Source organism: Saccoglossus kowalevskii, chromosome 20, assembly GCF_978046115.1.
Source record: "Saccoglossus kowalevskii chromosome 20, keSacKowa6.1, whole genome shotgun sequence".
NCBI lineage: Eukaryota > Metazoa > Hemichordata > Enteropneusta > Harrimaniidae > Saccoglossus > Saccoglossus kowalevskii.
Window position 1 is genome coordinate 5,568,833 of NC_140660.1, and position 26,341 is coordinate 5,595,173.

Genomic DNA, 26,341 nt, shown 5'->3' on the forward strand with positions numbered 1-26,341 from the left:
CTAACCACTCACTGTTTACTCAATTCACTCACCAACTCATTGCCACACTAACACACTCACTGTTTACTCAATTCACTCACCAACTCATTGCCACACTAACCCACGCAATTGTTACTCAATTCACTCACCAACTCATTGCCAAACTAACTCACTCACTGTTTACTCAATTCACACACCCACTCATTGCTACACAAACCCACTCACTTTTTACTCAATTCACTCACCCACACCAACCCACTCACTGTTTACTCAATACACTGACCGCCACGCCTACCCACTCACTTAACACTCAGTTCACCCATCCACTCCAACCCACTCACTTTTTACTCAATTCACTTACCCACTCATTGCCACGCCGATCCACTGACTTTATAATCAATTTACCCACCCACTCATTGCCACACCAACCCACTCACTTTTTACACACCTTTATTTTTATTTATGTTATTTTCACTGAATCACCCCTTTAGAGCAAATAAATCCCAAGCAAAAATAAAGTATTCTACAGTAGTAGAGAAGTAGCCAGGACATTTTTTTAATTAACAAAAGTGATTCATTCAAGAAAAATATTTTTGTAATGTTTTGAAAAAAAACACATCCCAAAATGTCATTTAATACAGCTTTACATATGAACTTATAAACACAGAGGTGCATAACAAATACTTTCTAAACACATGTCTTTGTAAGTGTATTATCCATTGTGGACACAAATCTTGTATTTTCATTCTTCTGTCCATGAAATGCTTATTCATTATAGAATAATAATTACTTAAAGTTCATCCTTTAAAATAGTAGACAAAAACATTGTATCACATACATTTATAGTCATCAACTTAAGGGTGGTGATCAAAATCATACCAGTGGTTTCCGGTTCGGTATCGGTATGTTTGAAATATTACGAGAAATCGAGCCTGTTAGGGGATTCCAATTTGTTTTTACTGCCAGTGCTTCCAAGTCAATGAAATAGTCTTAATTAAATTCATGCATGGTTGGACGGGTAGTTGACCCCTCCTCCTCCCACAACTCCAGAAAAAATAAATCCTGGCGTAGTCAAGATGTTATGAATAACGGAGTTATATAATCTTATTATTACTATGATTATAGCTGTGAATATTTGTAGAATGCAGATGTAATGGTTTATACTTTGGAAACTGTACAGCCAATCCGGCATTTTATCAAAGTAGCAACAGCAGTTATACAGCAATTAATGTTCTTTTTGAGTTAGACAACAGGTTTTCAATTTGTTCAAGTCAGCTCACGAAAAGGAAGTGCTGCACTGAATTGTCAGCTCATGAATATTCTTGCATAAATTTGTATATTGCATATTATTATACATCTGTCAATGTAACGCCATAAGTTACAGCGTGCTGTAATTTTGCGGTATTTTATGGGGTATTTTCATCCTACCATATAAGGAAATATGAATTCCAAATATGGAATGATCACGCACGTAAGTGTCCTCTAATAATAAAAAAAAACATGGCTGCCACCAGGGTTTTGCCGGACTCCATACAAAGAAGTTTGCTGATTCTGTTCTAAACTTTTTAGATTTCGGCATTCCCATGATGTATCCTTGGTAGGAAAAGATGTATAATAATAAGGTTATTACGAAGATACCCAAAGTATGCACTCAGACAGTACGCTGTCGCATCGACCTTCGCTGCTCGTCGGTCGATACTGCCGCTGTACTGTCTTCGTGCATACTTTGAGGAATCTTCGTAATAACCTTATATTATAGAGGACAAAGCAGCTCCTCCGAGCTCCGTGGATACCGGCCAGGAAACCGCTGGTTTGATTTTGATCACCTCCCTTACATCGGAATTTAAAATATAAAATGAAAGTCAATGATAAGAGGTTGCACCCTTTTTTGCGAACACAATTAAAGCAGAAATTTTGATGGTCAGGTACGTGATGAACAAAACTAAATTGAGAAAATTTTAACAGATAACAGGCGTTCCGAAGCATGCAGCCCTCTCGAAAGAAACGTCTGTTGCAACCATGTTACATACAATCATTTAGGTAATGGCTCAATTGAGACATATTTATCACATAGGAGGCCCTCTCGAAAAGAACACAGGGTTCCGACCATGTTGCATATACCGGGTAAAAAAAAAAAAAAAATTGGATGGTGAGTTACATGATGACCCAAACTAAACTGCAACATATTTCAATACGTAGCTGGGAGTTTCAATTTAATTATGCTCAAGAATCCATAAATGGTTTGTTACCTTGAAATAAATCTGCCATGCCAAACCATGAAACCCTCATACACCAAGGAAATTTGGACAGTCATTTACGCGATGAATTAAACTATTTTAACTTGTAGGTGGTGTTTCCTAACCATCGTCATTTACGCGATGAATTAAACTATTCTAACTTGTAGGTGGTGTTTCCTAACCATCGTCATTGATTTCTTTGTCTTTTCACTGTTGTTCACTGACAGCAGTTTGCATACACTCTTAACCTATCAGAAGAAGACAGCATTGTTAGTGTCAACACTGTTCATACTTTGACTTACAGTTGATTTGCAGGTATTCAATCTAATAAATAGGAGCACAAAATTAATCACAATTTCGCATAATTATTGATTTTCACAAATGTGAAACTTTTCATGTTTTTTTACCTGAATGAAATATTGTTTTGGAGAAGAACTGCCCAGCAAAATGAAAACAAGCAGCCTATCGGCTGAGATAGCTCCGCTGTTAGCAATGCACATTTCAATTAAAGAACTGAAGACATCATTAGAAAATGAACAATATGTATAGTATCAAAGCAATCAGACTTACAGTTTTTAACAAGAAGTCGAAAATATCACTTTCTACCAAAAATGACAAAAATATTCACCAAAATTAGAGAATTGAAGATATCATCACAAAATGAACAAATCTGAGAGAGGTCCACATGTAGTACCTATATATATGTAATATCAAAGCAATCGGACTTGCGGTTTTTAACAAGAAGTCGAAAATATCACTTTTTACCAAAAATGACAAAAATATTCACCAAAATTAGAGAATTGAAGATATCATCACGAAATGAACAAATCTGAGAGAGGTCCACATGTAGTACCTATATATGTAGTATCAAAGCAATTGGACTTGCGGTTTTTAACAAGAAGTCGAAAATATCACTTTTTACCAAAAATGACAAAAATATTCACCAAAATTAGAGAATTAAAGATATCATTACAAAATGAACAAATCTGAGAGAGGTCCACATGTAGTACCTATATATGTAATATCAAAGCAATTGCACTTGCGGTTTTTAATAAGAAATCGAAAATATCACTTTTTACCAAAAATGACAAAAATATTCACCAAAATTAGAGAATTGAAGATATCAACATGAAATGAACAAACCTAAGAGAGGTCTACCCAAGGTACATATACACCAAGTATCAAAGCATTCAGGCTTGTAGTTTTCAAGAAGAAGTCGAAAAAGTAAAACATTGACACGGACGACGACGGACAATCACTCATATGATAAGCTCCGCTCGACAAAGTCAACAGCAGAGCTAAAAATGACATTTTTAGAATAATTCTCATTGAAAGCCATGTTAAAGCATTATTTCAGATAAAATGAATAATAATCATCAAAATATTTTAATAATTCTTGACAACCATAATTACCAATCTTGTAACTACATAATATTATTTCCCTAAATGTAACCAACAATCATTTTGAGATATGGTATGATGTTTTAAGAGACAGTTTTCCATGAATTTTGTTAGTCAATGTTAATCTCAGTGAAATCAAAATTTTCTTTTCATAAACGCCATAAAATCATCAAATCTCAATAATTCCTAGCAGTAAAAATAACCGGTTTACAGTATCTCATCATTAAACAAGCAGCCTATCGGCTGAGATAGCTCCGCTGTTAGCAATGCACATTGCAATTAAAGAACAGAAGATATCATTAGAAAATGAACAATATGTATAGTATCGAAGCAACAGAACTTGTTGTTTTCAAGAAGAATTCAAAAATAATCATCAAAATTAGATAATTAAAGATATCACCACGCAATTAAAAAATATGAAAGAGGTCCACATGTAGCACGTATATATGTAATATAAAAGCAATCAGACTTGCGGTTTTCAACAAGAAGTCAAAAATATCACTTTTTACTACGTAGTACCTATATATGTATTATCAAAGCAATTGGACTTGCGGTTTTTAACAAGAAGTTGAAAATATCACTTTTTACCAAAAATGACAAAAATATTCACCAAAATTAGAGAATTAAAGATATCATTACAAAATGAACAAATCTGAGAGAGGTCCACATGTAGTACCTATATATGTATTATCAAAGCAATTGGACTCGCGGTTTTTAACAAGAAGCCGAAAATATTACATTTTACCAAAAATGACAAAAATATTCACCAAAATTAGAGAATTGAAGATATCATTACAAAATGAGCAAATCTGAAAGAGGTCCACATGTAGTACCTATATATGTAATATCAAAGCAATTAGACTTGTGTTTTTTAACAAGAAGTTGAAAATATCACTTTTTACCAAAAATGACAAAAATATTTACCAAAAAAAAAGAGAATTAAAGATATCATTACAAAATGAACAAATCTGAGAGAGGTCCACATGTAGTACCTATATATGTAATATCAAAGCAATTGGACTCACGGTTTTTAACAAGAAGCCGAAAATATTACATTTTACCAAAAATGACAAAAATATTCACCAAAATTAGAGAATTAAAGATATCATTACAAAATGAACAAATCTGAGAGAGGTCCACATGTAGTACCTATCTAAGTAATATCAAAGCAATTGGACTCGCGGTTTTTAACAGAAAGTCGAAAATTACACTTTTTACCAAAATTGACAAAATATTCACCAAAATTAGAGAATTGAAGATATCATTACAAAATGAACAAATCTGAGAGAGGTCCACATGTAGTACCTATATATGTGATATCAAAGCAATTGGACTTGCGGTTTTTAACAAGAAGTCGAAAATATCACTTTTTAGCAAAAATGACATAAATATTCACCAAAATTAGAGAATTCAAGATATCATTACAAAATGAACAAATCTGAGAGAGGTCCACATGTAGTACCTATATATGTGATATCAAAGCAATTGGACTTGCGGTTTTTAACAAGAAGTCGAAAATATCACTTTTTAGCAAAAATGACAAAAATATTCACCAAAATTAGAGAATTAAAGATATCATTACAAAATGAACAAATCTGAGAGAGGTCCACATGTAGTACCTATATATGTAATATCAAAGCAATTGGACTCGCGGTTTTTAACAAGAAGCCGAAAATATTACATTTTACCAAAAATGACAAAAATATTCACCAAAATTAGAGAATTAAAGATATCATTACAAAATGAACAAATCTGAGAGAGGTCCACATGTAGTACCCATATATGAAATATCAAAGCAATTGGACTTGCGGTTTTTAACATGAAGTCGAAAATATCACTTTTTACCAAAAATGACAAAAATATTCACCAAAATTAGAGAATTGAAGATATCATGAAATAAACAAATCTGAGAGAGGTCTACCCACGGTACATACACCAAGTATCAAAGCATTCAGGGTTGTAGTTTTCAAGAAGAAGTCGAAAAAGTAAAACACTGAAACGGATGACGACGGACAATCACTCATATGATAAGCTTCACTCGACAAAGTCGACAGCGGAGCTAAAAACTTCCCAAAAATCTGATGCCATGGCTGGCAGAAAACAAGCACTTGCAAAAAGCAACATTTTAAAAAAGGCAAAATACTGTCATTGCAAATTATTGAAAGAAACTGAAGCAGCAGTGGTAGAAAATGGGCACAGTGTTGTCCTAGTGATGTAGACAACACATTGTCATTGTAAAATATTGAATCAAAACTTTACAGCTGTGAAAAATTAATGGCTTACTGCCGCACTATTCGTTAGAAACAAGACAATTGTGCAAGCTTGTAAAAAAAAAAAAAAAAAAAAAAAAAAACCTGTTTACTCACTTGCTAAGGCTTAGTTGGGTTTTTGTTGTTGTTGTTGTTTAGGTTGAGTAAGCCATCCATTTTGTTTTAACTGTTCTAACTTGGTAAACACGTTGATGTCATTCACTTGAAGCATAATCATATTCCAGAATCTAAATCCCAAATCAGTTGCTGTGGTGACCAGTTTAGAGTTTTGATTCTGCAAAACAAATACATGATTATATTCACAAAATATTTGTATATTAGTTTTGAGAGTTTTGTGTGGAAATTGCAAAAACTAACATTTGCGTGTTGTTACAGAAACCGTGTTTAGGACCACGTGATAGGGCATGTGATCATTTTTCTGTCATGTGTTTGCGAATAAATCAGTCAGTAGATTTGATTTTTTCCACTGATTTGTACTCCCCAATGGAGTGTGCCATCTCAGCATCATACAATTTTTATTTTCTTGAAGACTGACCTCCCTAGCAGTCAGCAAAACGAGTCAATTTGATTTTTTGGGGATTCCAAATTTTGACTGACGTAAGCAGATATGAGTCAGGTTTTTTTCTAGAAAAAAAACTGCAAGAGGGAACACTGATATTCAGCGGCACAACCAAGTTGAAGACTGTGGCCACATGTGATCCCTGGTGAATCAGAATTTTATGGTTGTCAGAGGATCTGCACGCAGGGGAAGGGGTGCATGGCAATGGCATGAGGGCGCTGCGCCCGTTCCCTTGTTTAAAAAAATCCCTGCGAGTGATTACCACAAGAGAAGCATACAAAACTCTGGTGGTAATTACTAGTGTTGATTGACGTTAACTAAAAAATAATATGGTATTACCATACTCGTCTGACTCTCCACCCAGGGTACTCAGCTTCACTCGACAAAGTCGACAGCGGAGCTAAAAACTTCACAAAAATCTGATGCCATGGCTGGCAGGAAACAAGCACTTGCAAAAAGCAACATTTTTAAAAAAAGGCAAAATACTGTCATTGCAAATTATTGAAAGAAACTGAAGCAGCAGTGGTAGAAAATGAGCACAAACAGTGTTGTCCTAGTGATGTAGACAACACATTGTCATTGTAAAATATTGAATCAAAACTTTACAGCTGTGAAAAATTAATGGCTTACTGCCACACTATTCGTTAGAAACAAGGCAATTGTGCAAGCTTGTAAAAAACAAACAAAAAAAACCTTGTTTACTCACTTGTTTAGGCTTAGTTGGGTTTTTGTTGTTGTTGTTTAGGTTGAGTAAGCCATCTATTTTGTTTTAACTGTTCTAACTTGGTAAACACGTTGATGTCATTCACTTGAAGCATAATCATATTCCAGAATCTAAATCCCAAATCAGTTGCTGTGGTGACCAGTTCAGAGTTTTGATTCTGCAAAACAAATACATTAATATATTCACAACATATTTTTGCATTAGTTTTAAGAGTTTTGTGTGGAAATTGCAAGAACTATCATTTGCGTGTTGTTACAGAAACGGTATTTAGGACCACGTGGTAGGGCATGTGATCATTTTTCTGTCATGCGTCAGCGAATAAATCAGTCAGTAGATTTGGATTTTTTGCTCTGATTTGTACTCCCCAATGGAGTGTGCCATCTCAGCACCATACAATTTTTATTGTCTTGAAGACTGACCTCCCTAGCAGTCAGCAAAATGGTTCAATTTGATTTTTTGGGGATTCCAAAGCAGATACGAGTCAGGGGTTTTTCTAGAAAAAAACTGCAAGAGGGAACACTGCAATTCAGCGATACCACCAAGTGGGGGAGATAGGGTTCTCCCTACAAGACTGTGGAGTTTTTGATAATTTTAAGTTGAAATGGAGCATTCTATGGCTTCCTTGAGGCCAAAATTACTATCATACAGGTCACAGTTGAAGACTGTGGCCACATGTGATCCCTGGTGAATCAGAATTTTATGGCTGCCAGAGGATCTGCGCGCAGGGGAAGGGGCGCATGGCTATGGCATGAGGGCGCTGCGCCTGTTCCCTTGTTTAAAAAATTCCTGCGAGTGATTACCACCAGAGAAGCATACAAAACTCTGGTGGTAATTACTCGTGTTGATTGACGTTAATAAAAAAATTATGTGGTATTACCATACTCGTCTGACTTTCCACCCAGGGTACTCAGCTCAAAAAATCATGTATTTGAGGGGGGTGGGCACTTAATACCCAAGCATCCCTTTGAAATAGTGTGCAAATGACAATTTCAGTATACCATGTGACAGATTGAAGAGAATATTGCGTCTTTTTGGGAAAAAAAATTGATAAATTAGTTGCATCATCATTGATTTCAACAACACTTTTACAAAGAATAAAACAAACAAATTGGTCACGGTTATTAATAGGTCATTGTCGAAGCGTAGTTCACACATAGTTACCCTGTCTATGCATTTACAACAAATTCACGGTGGTCGATATCCATGACGTGTTGTATAAATTTCATTACCGATATTCAAAAAGTCAAGCAATGATCAAATACCAGATTTATGATTACACAGTAAAATTTGGGGCATTTCAGAAGGGGATGGGTGCTTAGTCGAAACTGAACCCGAGAATAAAAAGGTTCCAAAAGTTGGAGGTAAACGCTGAGCCGAGCATGGGTGCTATGTCGACTGAGTACGGTATACATAAATACATTTAAAGAATGAAATCACGATGAAAATTTTTAAAGTTGGCAACGATGTGAAAGATAATAATAAATCTGACTCACGATATTCTGTTGGCATATTCCTCTGATCTGTTTGAATTTTTTGGCATCAAGAGTTGAGCTTCACCAAATGCAGCATTCACCACAAACTGCAAAGAAAAGTGAAGACAAAAAACTTGATTAGTCATTCCCATGTAACAAGTGTCAAAAACTATTGTTCTGCTAGAAAAATAACACCATACTGAAAACCATACTGTCACGAGTAGTTACAAGATGGTCCATATATATATGGCTGTCAACAATTTTTGAGGAATTCTGATGAATACTGTTCATTTCTTATGAAATGATGCTTCAACACAAATTCCTATGGCAACGGTTTCGAAATGATGCATGTTTTCAGACTGGTTTCTTTGCAAAATAAATATTTTGTACACTGTACACTGTATTAGGTAAACAATCTTAAAAGCTGATAATCAATAATTATGTATGATATTCTTTTGACCATATTTAATAGATTGAGTACAAGCAACTTTAAACTCTCATTTTTCACACTAAGGTCACTTTTGTCATCTCTCTCAAAATACACCTGAATAATGTATTGACACCAACAATGAGAGTCAAGTTAATGTCATGTTGTTTTTTAAACAACTGATAGAAGCAGTTGTGTTTACCAGGGAAAATTGCAATGATAATACTTTAGGAAATAGTGTTTTCTAATTTTTGTTTTCATGTTTGTACAAGTTTTCTGTTTTGGTTTTCATGTCTATCCAGGTTTTTTGTTTTTGTCCTAGTTTCTTAATTTTGTTTTGATGTTTATCTCAATTTTCATATTTGGTTGCCTCGTAAGAAATGTTGTCATCCAGGACAACTGCTCCTTTATGTAAGCTTAGAGGGTCCTAGAGCTATTTGAATATTAAGACTCCCTAGTTTGACTACTCTTGAAAAGGCCACACAAATCAGGATGAATCAACTTCTTGACAGCTTGGGAGACCGGTCTTCAAGAAAAATAAATAAAATTGTATGTGACTGCAGAACAAACAAAATGTTGTGGCCCTGATTTTCTTTGTATTTATTTATTTTGTTCATAAAATGTTAATTAAATTTTAGTAACTTACATATTTTATTACTTTATTTTGTCAAAATCATTATATCAGTGACCAGTGTTCTCCCCAGGAATTTAAACCACTGTGGCGGCCTAATTTGCATATCATTTACATAATAATAGAAATTGACCAAAGCATATTTACACCCACACAATAAACAACATATATTTTCAAAAACAATGTGGCAGATATTTATTTGCTTTACACAGTGTTATAAACACTTTTATTTTGGGCATTTTTGTAATATTAATGAGCTCCGTCACAGTACAAATTTTTTTTTTTTTGAGTCAAAAAATTACGTTTCACAACTTAGAAGAGTTTGAATTTAAAAATGAAACATTCTCGATATGCAAATGCTGCAGACTAAAAAGAAACAAATAAATTGTAAAAGGTTAAATGAAACTCAACTGAAACGTTTCAGCCAGGATTATGTTCAAGACTTTCATGACCACATAATTATTTGGCAGATTGCTGGTTATTATTCCGACCATCAGCTTCTACAACGTTTACATTTACAGTAAATGAACGAAGAAATAACACTTCCAAACAATCATCAAAGTTACAACGTGACATAACTTACTTCGCGATGTTATACACCGTTTATACCAATAATTTCTCTTACTCAGTCATGATGCCATGCAAAAATTAAATACTTCTTTTTTTATATGAAAAAAACGTAAAATTTGAACTAGTTTTATCGAGAGAAATTATTTTTGATCACTCGATCACTGTGAAAAACACAAACCTGCCATGATAGCTGAGACGCGTTAGTTGACCGCATGTGTCCTTTGACCCGGTGGGTCAAAAACGCCATTAACCAATCAGAATGCCGCATGGTAATGCCGGTAGAACCCGAAAATTACATTGCGGAAGTAAAGCGATGTCGTAGCACGATGTGTTGGTATGGATTTCAAATGAAAACTGCATGATGGTTTTCGAAAAAGGTGATTAGCAATTTTTGAAAGGTAAAAGAAGTCTTGAAAGAAGAATTTTTACATGATTCACGATGATAACAGTTCAAATGTATTTTACCCAATCACGCATTAAACACGTTTTTTTTTCTTGAGTAGCGTAAACTGATCGTGAACTCCGCTTTGCCCATGTTACATCGGGGTGAAATTGATTTTGAATGAATTTTAGCTATCAATCTAAAGAGGTGCTCATTTTACAAAATTGACTTGTATTGTTTAAAGCCGATACATGTACCACATCGCACGACTATGTCTATTGTTTACAAATTATTATCCACGACTGGCAGGATGCTTGTCGGTCGGTACGTAAGTATAATAACAATATGACAATAGTCGGACGCGTTTCCGTGGTGGTCGCTAATTTTGAGTGCCGGTCGGGCCGACCAGCGTGACGAGATCCCCAATGAAAAAAGCATTGTGGCGGTCCTGCTAATCACCGTGGCGGTGTCAGACCGGTGTGGCGGCAAATCGAAGCACTGTGGCGGGATCGCCACGCTGTTTACATCCTGGGGAGAACACTGCTCAGTGGCATGCCATATTGGCTTAGAGGACACATTGCTGCTTAGATGCACAATGTGAATTCCTTAATACCCATTTGAAGTAGTCCAATTGTCAGTCACAGCTATTTAAAATAAAATGGGTGCCACTTAATACTCCACTGTTGCTGGACTTGGGGGTTTTCATAAGATTTAGAAATAAGGGGAGTCAATTTGAAACTGGCATTCAACAATTAAATTATTAATTTTAAATTAGTCGTAAAATGGATGACGTTGTCATACAATTTGGACAGTTACTGGCTTCTAATGAAAATCCAGTGTTCTGTCATGTGACATATTTGATGGATAAGCACATATGGTGTAAACAATTCTGTGTTGTAGTGTAAACAACTTTATTATCACTGGAATTAACTTTCTCTGAAAAGACATTTTGAAAGTTTTGTACAGAATTTATTTTCACTAATATGTTGATGAGTTGAATGTAAAATATAGGAAAAATGATATCTGTGAATCAGCAAAATTAGGAAAAATAAATTCCAGTAATTTACAGTAGATGTGAATGATGCAGTGATATTTATTTGGTTTGAAATGTACAGGTTTGTGAAATAAACAATTAAATACCCGGAATATTCACTGGATCTTAATTTATCATATTTAACTATCAGTGAAATATGCAAGAATAAGCTCCAATCATTATATACAAATGTTACAACAGTATGTTGTTTGAGGGCGCTGTTTACCCACCTTCTTCATTGAGTTCTTTCCTCTTCATCTACAATTTTACAGAGTTTGCTAGTTCGTTCTTCCTCTTCTCCAACCGCACGTAAAAAGTAATGTCCACCTCATGGCTCTAGTGCAGGAGACAACAGCTCGACTGTTGGTAGGGCTGTCGTTAATGCGTACATTATGGGATATGTCTGTCACATTCTTTTTTCTGTTTTACACCAATCACTGGACATCATTCATAAAATTGTATTTGTGTGACAATCAAGAGATGCACCTAACATCGTAATGAAGTCGTAAGTGAAGACTCTGCTTCTCAGCAACGTTCTCGTCCTCCTAAAAAAGTTCTTTCAGTGATTTTAGTTCATCGTCATGGCAATAATTTAACTAACCCTTTAGGTGACGTATTCCCATCTATTATGTCTTCTACTGGATAGTGGTCATTGTCTTCCATTATGTAAAGTTACTTATCTGTTAAAGAAGTTAAAATTAGTAACAAGGTCAATGAGATTTTTGTCAATATCCACAAAATAAGATTAATAATTTTTCCGCAATTTTTCAGAAAATTTGGGAAATTACATCTAAAATTAATAAAAATAAATGCATAAAAATGTGCGATTTAGGCAGAAGGTTCTCCGAACTCGCCTATTCACATAGTTCCTACCTACCATTGACTCTGGTCAGTCAAAATGACTATTTTGAACTGTAGGCATTAATCAGCGATTCTGTCGGTGACGGAGAGATAGAATCTAGGTCAGGGAAGCCCCAACTTAATGTGCTTATCTTAACACTGTAGAATATTATGCTGCCATGACAACCACGCTAAAATGAATAAATAGTCAAAACAGATTGACTATTGGTTCATTAGGTAGCAAGGAATACCAACTTTTTCATCAACAGACTTTCTTGTCCAATATATTCTGCACTTTTCTTTTTACATTTCTGGAAATAAACCCTAACTTTGAAAACAAAACACACAGTTTGAGTCAATTTTCAGTTTTCATTCAAAAAAATTGGCTATTTTTGTGCAAGTTTTCTGTAGGAAAGTACAGACTATAAATGGGACTATTTTGTAAATTTGCGATGAAAAGAAGGAACTGATGGTAAAACAATTAAACTTCCATGTCCTTGGAAGCCATGCAATCTAAAATTCTTTTATCAATTCACGAATTTTTTTTTGTGATTGCCTGGCTGAAAAAATATTTCTAATTAAGAGGTTAGTTAATTTAAATGTCTTATTTTCTTTATAATTATAATAATATGGTTTGGTGAACACCAATAATGCTACAACTGAAATGAAAACTAACAACTCGTAATATTGGCTGACAATGTTTTCCATACAACTTTATAACTGACAATTTAACAACTGACTTTATGACGTGTACAGACATGTTTACCATAATGTTATACCGAGCAGCATAACATATCACAAATTAAACCAGATTTAGTAAATGATTTTAATGAGGACACATATTTAATCAGAGATCCAAGGTTTGTTCTTAGAAATCAACAGCTTGACAAATTGATGAACACCATAACAGTTAATTCAATGTCTATTACAGTACTTGATCGTGTTAGCACCCATGCCCAGTCAAGCGTCACCCCCACTTTTGCGCAATTTTTATATTCGGGGTCACATTTGAGTTGAGTTGCGGCCCCTTGGCGTTAATGCGATTGAGTACGGTATATGCATGTACATTGTAAATACATGGGTTTTCGTCTCGTGTTCTGAGTGTTAGTAAAGTTCATTATTGAGAAAGAAAAAAATAACTATATTAGGCAAAATAAAATTTATTGTGAGTTTCTGGTTACTGGTACATTGGAAACAAAAATAAGTTAAGTAGGTAGGAATAACTTTGTATTTTTATCATTTTAATTAAGTAATTATTCTCAATTTATTATTCCACAGTGCTGCTTGGCCAATACTGTTATATGAGAGTATTTTTCAATAATACACCACATCTTGAATGAATGGTAAATCACCCGAGGTGGACATCCAGCATTTTCACAACCTGGCAACTATCACAGAAAACTGTCAGAAACAGTACTTTAGGATGGTTGTTGAGACTCACCCTGAACAGTATAAAAAGATTACCCCTGCGAGTGCAAAATATGTCAATTTGGTTGTTCAGGATTACTTCAAAGATGATTTTGTGCCGTTTTCACAAATTTAGCTATTTTAATATCTAATTTAAAAAAAAAATATTCCCTTTTCAGTTTATGTATTTATAAATGTAATGCACATTTATTATGGAGGGAAACATTAATTATCAAGTATATTATAGATAATTTAAAGGGGAAAAAATTACAGTCGTTTCATGGTATCCATGACAATAAACTGTATTCTGACAATCATTCTGTGATATTGCATTAAAAATATACCAAGCCATATTCCTGTAACAAGGGTCTAATTTTGCCCATTAATTTGGCTAACAGCCATTTCAGGGCTCATACCACTAATTGAATTTCCATAGACGACAATGTTAACATATGACAAGATTGCTATATGAAAATGACGAAGAAAGTTGAAAACATGGCTCAAAAATGGGAAATCAACATGCAAGTAAACAACCATATGAAAATAACTAACATGTTGGCCAGCTCAAACTCTTACAAATATCAGGTAAACAAGACACACCTACTGTATTTGGATTGCACCTAGAGAAATCACTGGAAAAACACCAAGATTAGATCATCCAAATACACACAGAATAAACCCACAGGTACACAGTCGCTAAGTAGTAAACAAAAGACCACATGTTGGTCTCATCTTTGACCCAGGTGATTACGCCCTCAAACAGGGAGCACCTGAGAAAAAACAAATTTAAAAAATTTCATTGGTTCTTGCTAGGCATTTAAATTGACCACAGAGCATGATGGGGAACCTGAAGTTGAGACGTAGAAAAGTCATAAACTTAATGCTATGATAAGGGGTCTTGTAAGGTGGTTGTAATTCCCTAAGATAGTAATAATAAAAACATTTGTGTTTACAAATATGCCTGCTTGTAAATATTTTGATTGTTGCCCTAGAATGACAAGGATTGCTGCCCCAAATCATTTTTTACAATACCAAATCTCAAGAGATATTCAGCAAGATGCAGACAATGGCTGACCAACATCTGCACAGGAATTAATTTTAAATTGTACAAATATTCTGGCTTTGACCGATATTTGAGCTAGAGTTGTTTTAGTGAAAAAGCCACCTTGATGTCGATACAACTTCAACTATCCATTTCTTACCTTGAAATAAAAAAAAAAAAAAATTCGAAGAGCATCGAAGAATATATTAGTAACCATTCTTACTAATCGCTAAATTTATTGTATTCAAATCCATAAAATTCATGAGTTTTTGGATATTTGTGGCCCGTTTTTATTCGAAAAATATTTTTTCTGGGAATAATTTTCACAGTATGTATAAATCGATCTCGATCACTAATCGTAACTTAATTTTGAAAATTGGATGTCAAATTTTGCCACACCCACCCTTTGGACAGATGTGGTCTGAGTATCGTTATTTTTTAAAATTAAACAATAATATTTCGCAACTGTCTCATTAAAATAAAATAAAATATTACATTTAAAACAAGCACCCAGATCACGCAACAAAAGATTGTAGTTCAGTTGCTATCGTGAACTATACAACTGTCATACAACTATTACCGGAGTCTACCCTAAATTCGCCCAGGGCCGTTAAATGGCAGTTCGAGTTTAAAAATAAATAAATTGGGACCAAGATTTTTCGGCAGTTTTTTTAAGGTGTTATTTTAATCTTTTCTGATGCCTAAAAGTTTTGCCGTAGTAATTGACGCCTATCCAAGAGTATTTGATGTTTATTGCGACGAGTGCGAATGGGTTAGCTTCGTTTCGACAATGAGCTGTTATCGCTGTAAACACTGTTGAATTATATTTCAAATGCTCAGTTTATCTTTGGAAAACAACTAATTTTTTTATTTAGAAACAAATCACTAGATCACTAAATTGTTTAAGACTTAATTACGTCACTCCCTCACAGTCCAAACTTAGAAAGCCTCATAAATGCTCCATGCCAAGACATATAGTTTTGCATTCACAGTTTTAACCCAATAATATTTACAAGTCAAATTCTTTAAGGTACTGTCTAAGGATACATATATAATGCTTTACAAGCAGTAACATCCCTGTATTTTCTTCCCCTTTAAATATAATTATAAAATATGCCTGTTTTCTAGTGATTATATAGCACTAATATTATATAATACTGTAATTTTATATAAGGGAATTCACACCCATCTGTGAGTGTATACGAGGCATCAGCTGTATCCAGTATACTACAATGAACAAGACACCCCATGATTTGAGTAGCACCAACAATACCTGCCATACATAGCATTAATAGTATCCTTTCATAAAGTGGTGTTCCTCTCATTCACAGGAGATTTCTAAATTTAGTTAAAACTTTATCAATAAATTTAATATTTTAATATTTAGGTAGTAAAAGCTGTCTATGCATGTGAAAATGCACGGTTATCACACTTGGACGTTTACCTGGGAAGCCCACGATGATTCACGCATGAACAAGATGATATCATCACTTGTACTCAAAACGAGTGCTGGACATCCTGACCAAAAAAATCTCGACCCATTTTTCATTGGACAACTCACCCAGTGCCCCTAGACATCTCGACCATCTATTTTAAGTGACCCATCGCCTTGACCCGATCTCAGTGTTTGTTTCAGTGAATTATTATTTTTTTGCTGCTCTCGTTGTTCATTTCACAGCACACAACCCCTGAAAATGTCATTAATATTGACATGTAACAAAAGGCGTGAAATGTCATTAACAAATTATTTGTTTTTATCTTTTTAGACATGCAGGCTTATATTTAAAGCACCACATGTGTTATTTAAGAATGGTTAAAGCGCGGTGGTCGTCGCGCGTGTTCGAATTTCATGTAAATAAACAATGTATTTTACACGTGTTGTATACGTCGCTATGAGTCCCATAGAGACCAGGACGCGGCATGACAACTACTGCCCTTTAAATATTAAATAATTTTTTTCAAAATAAAAATTGTAAATTGCCTTTGCCTTGTATGTTTTGGTACATCTCTTTTTGTTTTGTTGTTTTATATGCATTTCGTATATATATGCATATATAGTTTGGGTATATTTGTTTACACTGTCTGTTTTGCTGATGGTATACCTCTTTTTGGAGGATGTGGTGGCCCTGAAAAGGGCCGTTTAGCTTGTGTACAATTGTACTAATTTAGTGTTTGGTTGGACCGTATATTTTGCTGCAACGGAGTAGCGATTTGTGTTTAAAGATTGGTTCGAAGTTTTAGGACAGATTACCGGTATTGCATCTTGGTTCTTATTTCCAGTGCCAAGTGCGACGAAGTTTGCCCTGGTAGTGGTAGCAACAAAACCTGAACCGTGCAAAACACAGGAATTTCAAACACCGGTAAAAAAAAAGAACAACGTTCCAACCAACCGAATGCCAAAAAATAAACACCATTCGATACCCAAATTATGAAAAGAAAATCCTACTTACAGTCGTGATCTCCGTCATGTAGGAGAAATACTTGGTTCACTCTCAATAGTTGTCTGAGGTTCAAATCTCACTTCCTGCCAGGAATAATGAAGTTAGAACATTATGAACTTTGACACTCACGAAACTGCCCGAGTACGCCCGAATAAGGAAGGAACGTCTTATGTGCGCGCCCTCATACGGTGACCGAATGTTGCGGGTCAAAGACATGTCGTCGTAATAAATCCAGCTACGTCAAAGTTTTAGGTGAGTTTTCTTTAAATTTACTTGTTTTGTTGTGGTTATTTTTTGTCTTCAGTGCTCGGAATTCGAGTTAAAATTGAGTAATGTAGCCAAAAGTTTTGTCTTGTTCGACTAACAGTAGTTTTGTACGACCCGTTGTTTCTATTAGCTAGCCGGCCAGCGTGTGTAGACGGCTTTCCCGGAAGTAACGAGACTTGGGTGCAGAAATATGCGTGCTTTGTCATGGCGGAAAATGCATACATGTAAGTTTGCTGATAGTAGATAGAAGGGAATCTTAAGTTTGTCGGGTCGATTGGTACACTCTATAAAGCACAATATCACGCCGTGGTTTCTAGTTTATTCTAGTTTACACGTGGCCTAGTTGTGTACAATAGCGTGTGTGTTGTTTTCATGTGCACGGTTTAGTATTGAATTAAATTTGTGTCTCCACCCCTAATCCCAACCTTAACCTTACCACTACCCCCAGCTCTCCCCAATTGGTGTTCCTGATAACTACAATTCTCATGTGTTCACTGTTTGCTTGTACTTCCGTTTATTGTTGTCGGTACTAGGCACTTTACACAGTGAGTTAATGTGGCTCAATACAGTATCACAAATGTCTTTGGAATTTGTTATATTTTACGAATATACTGTTTTTTTTATACAAAATCATATGTAAAAAAAGTGTTTTGTGCTCAGTCCCTTGGCTGTTCGTGTTAAACCCACAATTTGGTTACCTGCAAAATATTGAACAAAATCATGAAACAATTTCAATTCACCTTTATTACATAACAACACATAATGGAAATTGTTTATTGAAAAGTAAGAAATTATGATACTGGTAATATTGTGTAACTTGTCATGACAGTCCTTGTTTATAAGTAGATTAAGTATGATTCCAAGTACACTCAAGCACATAAGTCTGTGTCATCACTGATTGGCTGTTTCCATGACTTCAGTACATTGCCATGGGAACTCACATATGCAGACTTGAGACTCAACCACAACAGACTGACAGTGTTCTCCCCAGGACATTTTCGGGTAGCGGGGCTGTGATTCACTTATATCATATTTTCAAAATTGAGTTGTGGTGACACCTTTCCCAGCAGATAGAACACTATCTAAGAGTCTATGGACACAGTAGAACCCGGTAAAACAAACCAATCTTTGGTGGGGTTGGAGTGGTGATATAAATAATATTGATAGGGATCTGTGAATGTTTGTCTAAAGCTGGCCCAAAAATACCTTCTTGTTTTAAATCTGACTAATGTTCAACATTTTTTTTTCTGTAACACAAAATCCTAAGTTTTTATTCAACCTGATTTCTTTACAGAAGGGATTTATCATGAGAAATGATAAATTTTCTGACTGGAGTTCCATACCCTTTACTACTACTACAGCAAGTTGGACAATATCACCATAATGTTTTACTATCAGGTTTAGAGGCAAATAAACAACATACGTAATCCATGATTTTTGACTCCCATGTGCGAAGCACAAAATGGGAGTCTTTGCAGTTAGTGTGTCTGTATGTGTGTGTGTATGTGTGTATGTGTGTGTGTGTGTATGTGTGTCCGACTGTTCCACTGCTATCTCAAGAACCATACATCGGTTTTTGATGAAACTTGGTGCATAGATGCTCTGGGCCAATGCGCAGATTTGATTAGGTTTTGGTAAAAATCCATGCTCGTTAATTACCTAATTTGCATGATAATTAGCTAATTTTTAGCTGTTCTATGACTGTTCCACTGATATCTAAAGAACCACTCATTGGATTTTGATGAAACTTGGTACATAGATGCTCTGAACATATGCGCAGATTTGATTGATTTTTGGTAAAAATCCGTGCATATTAATTACCTAATTTGCATGATAATTAGCTATTTTTTAGTGGTTCCATGACTGTTCCACTGATATCTAAACAACCACTCATTGGATTTTGATGAAACTTGGTACATAGATGCTCTGAACTCATGCTAGGTTTTGATTAGTTTTTGGTAATAATCCGTGGATACTAATTACCTAATTTGCATGATGATTAGTCAATTTTCGGTTTTTCCACTGATATCTCAAGTACTAATCATCAAATTTCAATGAAACTTGGTACATAGATGTCATACGACACTGCACAGACCTGATAGTTTTTATGGTAATATCAGTACATATTAATTACCTAATTTGCATAATTAATTAATTTTCAGCATTTGATACAAGTAGTTAGCATTACATTTCAATGAAACTTGGTACTTACATACTCAAGGACTATGCAGAGATTGATTGTTTTCGATAAATATTTGTGCATATTAATCACCTAATTTGCATAATTAGTTAATTTTCAGCTTTTCCACGGGTATCTCAAGTACTAATCATCGCATTTCAATGAAACTTGGTACATAGATCCTTTAGGACTATGCAGAGACCTGATTAGTTTTAGGGTAAATAATTGTGCATATTAATTACCTAATTTGCATAATTAATTTTCAGCTTTTCTACTGATATCTAAAGTACTTTTCAATGAATCTAGAATTATGCAGACCCAATTAGTTTCCGGTAAATATTTGTGCATATTAATCACCTAATTTGCATGATTAACCAACTTTCACACTGATATCTCAGATACTATACATCACATATCAATGAATGTACATGGATGCTGTAGGACAATAGACAGACCTGAATAATTGTGGGTTAAAATCTGTACATATTAATTACCTAATTTGCATAATTAACCAATTTTAAGCTTTCACACTGATATCTAAAGTACCGTAAAAACTCCAAAATTTCGACCGGTTTTAAATAATTTGTGTTAGATATGTGACGTGTTTTTAGAGTCAAAATTAAGGTGCATTTTTGGACGGTCGAATTTTTCAGAATAGAAATCAGCATATGAAAAAATGGGGATGATAGACAGTGTGCTTCATTAGTTTTTAAAAAATGCAATGTCCGTCAATTGACGTAAACTTCCTCATGTTTCACGGTAAAAGCAAAGGTCGTGGCCGAGTTGTAACTCAAAATCTAAACAAAGTCATCAATCAGTGAGTATTATGACAAGCAAAACAAAACATCAAGACGCGGAGAAGAGGTCAGCACCAAACTAATAGGTCAAAAGACAAAGCTGTCTCGCACTACCTAGAAAAACTTGCGAATGTTCGAAGTACAGGTACCCATTGGACAAAAGATGCATGGAAGTTTAGCAAACTATCTCCCCGACCCAGTGCAATGTATCCGGTTAGAATCAAAGCTCACGTGTCCGTTATTTGAGGGACCAAATTCTGCCGTAAATTCGCCCTTGGATTAAAAAATAAAATGGGATTTAAGAAAATAAAATGGGACTTTTAAGGTGTATTTTGGAGTCATTTTTCGGACATTTCAATCAATCCTGCCGGCTAAAATAGAGTCTAAGTTTTACCGTAGTCATTGACGTTTGTCTATTCAAGAGTACACGTGTATGATTTTTATCGTGACTAGCGTGAGCGGGTAAGCTTCCTTTCGAGAATGAGCTGTTATCACTGTGAACAATGTTAAATTATTCTTCAGATGACCAGTTTATTTTTTAAAAACAACTAATTTTTTTATTTAAAAAAAATCATGCCGTTTTCGCATCAAAATCCAAGCCAAAATATCGTACTACAACATCAATCTATTTAAATAAGCTATGGTAATTTGAACACGTTGGCATCATCCAGCTTTTTGATTGGTTAATTAGCGATTTGACCTATTTGACCTAAGAGAACATGGCGGATATCCTACAGCATCAAACGTTTATACTAGACCGGAATCATTCGCTTACGATGAAACTAAGTTGACTTTTATTTGTATTTCATAACCATTCAACAAATGTATTTTGTGTACATTATTATAATCACTACTGAGTACAGTAATAATCAACAATTCAGAAACGCAGCATGCCGAGATTTTTGTGTTCGTTTTTATTTGAAACTTCGTTTATTTAGAATATATTTTCGTTACCAATAAAATAAAAATCTCTCAGTCAATCAGAAACCCGGATTTATGCCTTCGAGGAAGGTCCCGTTTGAACGCTCACATCGTTTTTTTTTCGTTTGGGGGAAAACTAAAACTGGTCGCAATTTTCGAATAAGAATGAGTCGGCAATTTTTAGTGGAGTCGAAAATTTGGAGGTAAATAAAACACCGAAACCCGGCAAATAAATAGGCGTTCGAATTTTTAGAGGGGTCGAAATTTTGGAGTTTTCACGGTAATAATTATTCCATTTCAATGAAACTTAGTACAAAGATGCTCTAGGACAATGTACAAACCTAATTAGTTTGGGGTAAAAATCTGTTCATATTAATTCCCTAATAAGCATAATAATTCATAATTTTTTGGTTTTTTGGTTCTAATCACATTTCAATTAAACTTGGAGACATAGATTTTCTGTTACATTGCGCAGACCTCATTAGTTTTACACTCAAATCTGGTCATATTAATTTTCTGATTTGCATAATTAGTTTTCAGCTAAGTAATTTCAAATTATATTTAATGTGTCTCCAATACTCTCAGCACATGGGAGTTCTTTCTAAGCTTTCTTTGATTTGAATTCACATTGCTAAATGCCCATTAGGTTTATTTTGTTTGTTGTTAGGAAATCACGTTACCAGGTATGGGATAAACAACCCGGTACAGAGTTCTGTCCAGTTTGATTTGAGTGTTGATCGCTAATTAATATTCATGAGCTAATTGATATTCATTTTTGTCCTATTGCTATTTAACTTTTATATTAATATTTCAATGTAAAATTAATTTGCTTAAAAGATATGAAGAATAGATGCATTTAATTTTCATAATATGTACATGTATATTGATAAATTGCCCTCTGACCTGGCAGTCCTTGTGGAAACAAGAATTTAATCTGTTCTTTTTTCTAATGGAATGTTGGCAAAGTACATTTATAGTGAAAAATAATTATTCCTTGGTTTGCTGACTCAACATAGGTTCTGAATTTAATTTTATAAATGAGTCATGAAGCTAAAACACCAACGAAGTTTACTATACAAGAGTGCAAGTGTAGTTTAAACAGTTTGATGCATGTTTGTCGCTGACATAATTAAACTGCGATGGTAAACCTTGCTTCTGTTAATTTATCACTGTCTTCCCTTCCATTATCTTTATGTACATGTATGACTTATTCCAATCTGGTTTGATTGTTCCAACTAAAAGAATTTCAATAAAATACACATGTCACACGTGTATGTTGATTTAGAATGTCTGTTTCATTCAAGTTTTGTTTTGTGTTATTTTTCAGAGTGTGTTATTAGGTGTTAAAACCAACAAGGACAATAGAATGACAGTCCGACATCATGTGTGTTCATGTATCGTAAACAAATTGAATAGTGTCTGTCTTCAACTTTTTTGGCCAGAAATTCTAATTGCCTGACGCTAGAGACCAGTGCCAACTCCCTGCTGTATACAATAACAAACAAAAGTACAGCAAATTCAGGAGAGCTACATTTAGAACTGCAACTACACATCAACACCAATGTTGGCATTGTAAAATTTATATTGAGCAAAATATTGTGAATTTTCATATCTGACATGAAGTCAACTTTATTTTTAAATATTTAGATTAGAAAAATATCCTCAAATCACCTCCACCCCACCCTAAATATTAATTTTTCAGGAGGGGACAAAATCGAGGCAGGCATTTTTTGGGGTGTAAGAAATGCATTTTTTTAATATGGCTTGACTCTATTCCACTTTTCTTAGTTTAATCATGGACATACATCCATGGTTTAATACATGACATACAGACTACCCTGAGTTATGTCATAGCATGACAACTAAAATGATTATTTAAAATAATTGTGTTTGTCTTACCATGTCCTATCATTGTTTTCAGGTAATCTCTGTCTCTGATAAAATGATTCTATCTAGACTTGGACGCTGGATAACTCCATGGAACAAGAGATTACAGGTAAATTATAAAAAAACCACAGCAACCCCCTTGTACACTTGAGTGTTTCCACTAAGATTATGATCAGAAAGTTCAATCCAGAAAGTGGGTGGTCTAAATGTATTCTTTTATACACAGTATTTAGAAAAGTAAATAACTTCAGTAAAGTTGTGATGCAACATTTTTATCTTTTTTTGATAATTTTGTCTGCATACAAGTATTAATCTAGGGTTTGGGAAAATTATTAAAAAATTATGTGGATTTAAAATATGTGACTTTGACGTTGAGTTTAAAATGATGACTTTGTCTGCAGCCATGTGGTGAAAAAACACTGGCACTCTCATGAAATATTTTTCATAAATTTCTGTTACTTTTTGTGAGATAACATTTTTCTATGTGAGCCTAATAAAATGAATTCTGTGTTTTTGGTAACCCAGGGTTTTCTACAAAAAAACTACAACAGAGAGCACTGCATTTCAGCGGCGCCACCAAGTGGGGGAGATAGGGTTCTCCCTACCAAGGTGTGGAGTTTGGGTTCTCCTTACCAGGGTGTGGAGTTTTTGATAATTCTAAGTTAAAATGGAGCATTCTATGGCTTCCTTGGGCCAAAATTACTATCAGACAGGTCACAGTTGAAGACTGTAGCCACATGTGATCCCTGGTCATTCAGAATTTTATGCTTGCCAGAGGATGAGGGGGCGCAAGGGCCATGGCATTTTTAATTTTGACCACTGGTTGGGCTGACCAGTGTTGTGAGATCCCTGCACTTTCAGCGGGAAATATAAAGTAAAAAAAATAAAGAAAAATAAAATAAACCATCGACCACTTGGAAAGGTTGTTCTGCCCATGATTATAATACACTTAATTTGTGTGTAAAATTAGATTCTGCATGTTGTTTGTGATGTCAGAGATTCAAATTTGGCATGTCCATCTAGTCAAACCATTCACTACACTCTATTTCAAGCCATCTTTTTTAGAATAGTGCAGTGGTGTAACTGTGAGCATATCTGATTACATATGCCAAATTCAATTCTTGTGTTTCATGTTTATATGTTGATATACATTTGTATGTGCCTGTAATTTTGATTTGCTCAGCTGTTTTTATTTCCAATTTACTTACAAACTTTATATTTGTTATTGATTACAGATTCCCAGCAAGAATGGTGTCTCTGCAACCATCCTCACCTTCATTGGGGTGTCTCTGTCTGGATTCAGTGCACATCAAATGTTCCTGGATAGCAAGAAAAGAAGTTTTCTAAAAGAGTGAATCCACACTATCTGTCGTCTTGCAGCATGTTTTGCATGACATCATCTGTTTGGTAGATCCATATCCCTCATCACGGCTGTCAACACATATCAGCAACTAACTGTATTAACATGTCATAGAATGCTATTTGGATACGAGAAAGATTACTGACAATCTATCATGGTATCCATATTTCAATTATAGCAATATGATGACTGTTTTCATCAGAAAAGGTATCTCTGAACGTCTTCGATACGATTTGGTTTCCTCTTGTATCTTTTCTGCTGAAAATTTACAAGAATGGACACCTTCCTTGCTTCCATTTATTCATGATAAACTTTCAATGTTTTAATATAGTCATGATAATTGTTTATTTTCTGTTAAGTTCTCAGTTTACATCTTGAACTCATGCTATTAGTTGGTATCTAAATATACCAAAACAGAATTGTCACATTGTCAAGGGGTAAATGGAACTTGTCACATTGTCAAAGTTTAAACTCAGCTAGTCACACTGTCAAGGCAATCACAGTCACTGGAAATAACTGAAAACTCTTGAGCAACATCTTTCAAGTTTTATTAATTGTACCTGGCTCTATCAGTGAAAGTAGTAAAAAATAAAAAAAACAAGCAAACTTCAAGATATAGTGTACATTATGACTCATAGCAAAATCTGTCCTTAACACTCATAGTAGATTTTCAGGATATTACAGAAATCAAATTAATTGACCTAGTCTTCTAGAGGTCAATAATAATGAAAAACATGAACTTGAAATTTGGTTTTTGTGTTTCGACATGTTTTATGCAATCTTTCTTTTACTTCACCAAAACATCTTTATTTTGATACAAGTTTATTTTTGTTTCTATTCACAATTGTAATATATTTTGCATGGGAGTAATGTTTGATATATAAACAACACATTATTATTTGACTGTACATGTATGCCAATGTATTGATTGCATTGTAGACTTTAAACAGTAATAACTCTATTTCATTATTGCACTGTATCAATTTATTGTTTTGTAAATAACATTTGACAGCAATTTTGTTTTTGTAAATAAAATCTAGTCTTGAACTAACTGCTGTGTATTGTATGTTAGTTGATGTTTGTGGTATGTTTACTCCACTGACAAATTTAATTTGATGCATAGAATATTGTGATGTGAAAGCTGTGAAATTATCATTGTGGACATTTCTGTTTATGGTGATAGTGATCGCAGAGACATTTTTCCCAATGGTGTGTCATCACTAGCGACCACCTTGCTAAATATTGACATATTCCAACCATTACTTGGTTTCAGTTGATTTCTTACCATTGGAAACACAACGAGAAAATGTGCGTTTACGGATATAAATCCACATTTTTTGCTGAGTCTTGTCAATTTCACAATTATTCACAAGAGTCCTGTTTATAGTCTGCATTTTCCTACAGAAAATTAAGACAAAAATAGCCAAATCATGTTTTTTTAGTAAAAACTGAAAATTTACACAAATTTTGTCTGTTGACACTAAAATTTGGGTTCATACCCAGATTTGGGCGAGA

The 26,341-nt window shown here is 34.4% G+C and overlaps 2 long non-coding RNA genes across 3 annotated transcripts; one reads left to right on the top strand and one right to left on the bottom strand.

Annotated features, from left to right (window-relative positions):
• Positions 1-1,895: 1,895 nt before the first annotated feature.
• Positions 1,896-17,511, bottom strand: LOC146729949 (uncharacterized). The gene is made up of 6 exons (XR_014927892.1): positions 17,425-17,511; positions 11,916-12,365; positions 8,664-8,749; positions 7,153-7,327; positions 5,984-6,161; positions 1,896-2,464 (listed from the first exon to the last, which is right to left on the bottom strand). It is a non-coding gene; the product is annotated as an uncharacterized LOC146729949 (long non-coding RNA).
• A 59-nt stretch (positions 17,512-17,570) lies between these two features.
• LOC146729950 (uncharacterized) lies at positions 17,571-25,877 on the top strand. 2 transcript variants are annotated; one of them, XR_014927784.1, is made up of 4 exons: positions 17,571-17,667; positions 17,813-17,906; positions 23,501-23,575; positions 24,702-25,877. It is a non-coding gene; the product is annotated as an uncharacterized LOC146729950 (long non-coding RNA). The 2 variants fall into 2 exon arrangements; XR_014927785.1 differs by lacking the exon at positions 17,813-17,906 and having other exon boundaries at positions 17,582-17,667.
• Positions 25,878-26,341: the final 464 nt, after the last annotated feature.